This window comes from Cotesia glomerata, unplaced genomic scaffold, assembly GCF_020080835.1.
Source record: "Cotesia glomerata isolate CgM1 unplaced genomic scaffold, MPM_Cglom_v2.3 scaffold_564, whole genome shotgun sequence".
NCBI classification, from domain to species: domain Eukaryota; kingdom Metazoa; phylum Arthropoda; class Insecta; order Hymenoptera; family Braconidae; genus Cotesia; species Cotesia glomerata.
This window is the reverse complement of record NW_025404198.1, coordinates 1-4,187: the sequence shown is the minus strand read 5'-3', so window position 1 is coordinate 4,187 and position 4,187 is coordinate 1. Positions and strand designations below refer to the sequence as shown.

Sequence of the window (4,187 nt, the reverse complement as noted above, 5' to 3'; positions counted from 1 at the left end):
TCTACGAGCAGTTCTTCGCGAATCGGGTCATCGCCAAGCCCCAGCGACCCAAGTGGCAGCCCACTAGCCGTGCTATGACTAGACTCAACTGTATCGCAGTGCTGGAGTCGTAGAATTCCGGCGCTAAGAATTCAGGTGCACCAATTAGACCAACTAACAGAAAACTACGTAAGCATTACGTACGTAAAAAACGGAGACAAAAAGCAAAGGGGAGCAATGAAGGGTGCCAGTGACAAGTCTAGGTCTACCAACAAAACCAGTGGTGTCCTGCTGGCATGGGACCGAGTCTGCCACGAGTCCTGTCCACTCCGGTGATAACCTCCCTGATGATCGTCAGCCCCGAGATATCGATATCCAACCTTGGTCAATTGTCGAGCGACTGTACCGCAGACTCGTTGAAGGCCAAGAGTCAGCTGACCCTCCGGCAAAGGGACTCTCCTCGGAGTAAGCTGGACAGAGACGAGCACTTGAAATTAGAAGAAGCGCATTTATCAGTACCACTTGTAGCAAACAGTCGCTTCTCTGTTCAGCGACCGGCCGCACTCATGTCCGACTGTTAAGGGGAGTTTCTACGGCGGAAAAAGTCAACCCCTAGTAACAAAAAGAACGACAACAAGAACGAACAATGATGCAAGGTAATCTCCAGACCCGGTCGTAGTAGTCTCGACTCCCGGCAAGCTGATGTAACGAACACCTGTCGGCTCTTGACTCCTGTTCGCAACCAAGATAATTTTAACGAAGTGACTGACGAAGACTTCGAGCTGCTCTCCGCTGAAAATACTCTGACCGAGGACGAAAAAGACGATCCAGATTCCGGTAGGCTAAAGATCGAGTTAACTGATGAAGAAAAGGAAAAGGAAGCCTCCGGATAGTATCGATGAAGAAGCTGTTGTCTCTTCTATTGACATGACCATGCTCGGAGACTTTGAATGTGTCATGTGGGCTGAAGAATGCAGCACTGCTGGCAGTTCATTAGAATCTTAAGGTACTAAATTATTTTTTAAAACTCGTACCTCAGGAAGAATTTAAGATTATTTGAGCTACAATTTTATGTATTAGCGACTTTTTTCATTTTTTGTAGTGTAGTTTTTAGTTTTGTTGATTTGTTATTGCTAATATTTATTTTTTTTTTTTTTCAATATCTCATTTTTTCACACTTACACATATTGAAGTTCTTGTAAATTTGTGTATATCAAACAAAATTATTTAAAGTAATATTTAATCTATTAGTAATTATTTAATTGTTATAAATTGTAAATGATAAATTATAAATTTACAGTATGGGTAGAAGCTGGATTGTTTCCTGTTGAAGATTTATTCAATTTACGTAAAATCAACAGCGACTCAGATGGACATACAACTCCAAGATTGAATTTCGTTGATGAGGGTATTATATCCCCTGGGTTGAGGTCTTTCAGTTGCTGCTGATAAGTATGGCTTATATTGAAAAAAATTATGACAAAGCCAATTACCGGTAAGCATTTTGCCTACGCTATAAAATACACAATGCTTGCGCTATAAAAATAAACTTTTTATTGAATAATTTTATTAATAAATCATAGAATAATTAATTTTAGTGTATACTATTTAATTGGTGATGGAGAATCAGCAAAGGTACAATTTGGGGAAGCCCCTACATTTTGTCTCTTTCTAAAAACTTGATAATCTTACTGCCATTTTTGACATCAATCGTCTCGGTCAAAGTGAACCTGCTTTTTACAACATAACAAGGAAGTATACCGAAAGCGCTTCAAGGCAATTAGATTTAATGCTTTAGTTATCGATGGCCATGATAATAAAGAATTGGACAAGGTATGCATAAATTTTCTTGGTTGCATTCATTAGTTATTAAACATTAGACAAACCGATTGATGAAGCAATCAGTGATTTCGAATGAAGAAAATTTTTATTTAAAAATTACAATTTTTTAAATTGATATTTTTTTTAAAGCTTGCCAATAAATATACTAATATTTATTTATTTATTTATTTAGAAAAAAAAATCCAACAGCCATTCGGCCAATGACAGGGTCACTTAGTTCATGTACATAGTTATCATTTTATTATGAAATTAAAAAAAAATAGCTGCTAATTCAAGAATTAGTTTAGCGCTTTTAATAATATTATTATTGTTAAACAATTAAATTAATGACTGTAAATTAGATTAAAAAAAAAAATACTCAAAGTCTAATAATTGTAATAATAACTATAATAAATTTAGTGTATGTATTAAAATTTCATCAATTAATTTCATTAATAAATTATATAACAAAAAAATTTCACTTGCAGAAAAATTAAAAAATTATATCGTGAAATTAAAAAAAAAATTTTTAGATATTTAAATAAAAAAAATGTTTGCGCCATTTTACGGTCGGCTAATTTTCTTTGAAAATTTCTATTTAGCATATATAATACTTACGAATTTAACTAACCAGTAAAATTAATTGTGTAAAAAAATAAATTCTTGAAAAAAAAAAAAAATTGACAGTCAGTGAAATTCTTTTAAATAAAAAATGAAATTTAAAACAAAAATTTTTTTTTGGTAAAAGTTCAAAATACTGATATCTTCAAAAAATAATAATAATAATAATAATAATAATAATAATTCTACATATTTAAAGAATCAGTGTGAAGTGAGTGTTACCATTATTTATCTTGCAATTGTTTAATTATCTATTTTCATTACGGTTTTCAAGCATCACCATTTTTACCAAGCCTCACACACCGTTTATCTCAAGCCACCAGCAAGGCACCATCCGGTTCATTCTGGCGAAAAATTGCGTACAAGATGAACAATTGTAAAGTTGTCAATTTTATTGATATTGTTTAGCCAATTATTTGGAAATATTGTTTTCATAAATTTTATAATTATGCTTTCGCTAAAAATTACAGCGGGACAGCACAAGAAGACGCAGCCTTGTTGAATCTCCGGCTGATAAGACATGGAAACGGCATACTATTTTCAACCTAATTACGGAATGATGAATTGGACGCGTTTGGATGTAAAGTTTTTATATTATAATTATTATTATTTTAATTATATTTACAATTACAATTCTCATTATCGATGTTTTACTTTATTTTTTGCAAGTATCATATATTATTATTATTTATTAATATTATTATTATTCAGAATTTTAGAAAATCAACCCCTCTTATAAAACAAAATTATCATATTTATTTAAAATAATTGAAATAATAATAAACATTTTTTTTTTTTAATTACAGTGTTATCTCCCACGAAGTACTTTATGGTGGATAAGGTGCCTTCAAGCTCTAGAGATGCGTTTTGAAGAATTGTTTGCCTGAGATAGCTGTTTTGGTAAGTTTTATTGTTTTTAAGTTTTGTAGATTTTTATGGTACCCTTATAAACGAGCTGTGGGCGCTCGAAAATTTTTCTTATGCTTATCACCATATTTTTCATATTTTTTTATTTTAACCACCAGTAAGCTATTATTCTGGTCTAGTTTAGATGATTTTTGAATAATTTCCTGTTATTTTGATAATTTTAGTGAATCTTTTCAATTGAACGTACCTCGGTGCTTTCTCCTAAAATAATTTTTAAGTTGTAAAAGTTAGCTCAACCCAATCCAATTTATCGCCAAAAGTTCATATGATTATCTTAAATCTAACCTCATTATTCCCTCGACTTTTGACACTTTTTCCAATTTATTTTGTAGTTGGGATAGCCAAAAAGCAATCAACGGCTAGTTTTAGTTTTTTAGCTTTTATCACCAAATGATTTTCATCTGTTACAAATCTTATTTTTTTTGGTAGATGTTTTGAACATCAGGATATTCCTAAAATTTGTTTTATAAGAGGGTTGGATTTTTCAAAATTCTGAATAATAATAATATTAATAAATAATAATAATTATGATACTTGCAAAAATAAGTACAACATTTGATAATGAGAATTGTAATTGTAAATATAATTAAAATAATAATAATTATACAGGCAAAACTTACATCCAAAGCGTCCAATTCATCATTCCGTAATTGGCGTTGAAAAATGTATGCCGTTCCATGTCTTATCAGCCGGAGATTCAACAAGGCTGCGTCTTTAGAAGCTGTCCCTGTGAATTTTTAGCAAAAATAATTATAAATTTATGAAAACAATATTCAATAATTAAACAACATCAATAAAATTGACAACTTACAATTGTTCATCTTGTACGCAATTTTTCG

At 31.4% G+C, this 4,187-nt stretch overlaps 1 long non-coding RNA gene across 1 annotated transcript; it reads left to right on the top strand.

The window, feature by feature from the left end:
* The first annotated feature begins 561 nt into the window (after positions 1–561).
* On the top strand, positions 562–1,615 carry LOC123274695. The gene is made up of 3 exons (XR_006511552.1): positions 562–985; positions 1,280–1,474; positions 1,578–1,615. It is a non-coding gene; the product is annotated as an uncharacterized LOC123274695 (long non-coding RNA).
* The last annotated feature ends 2,572 nt before the right edge of the window (positions 1,616–4,187 follow it).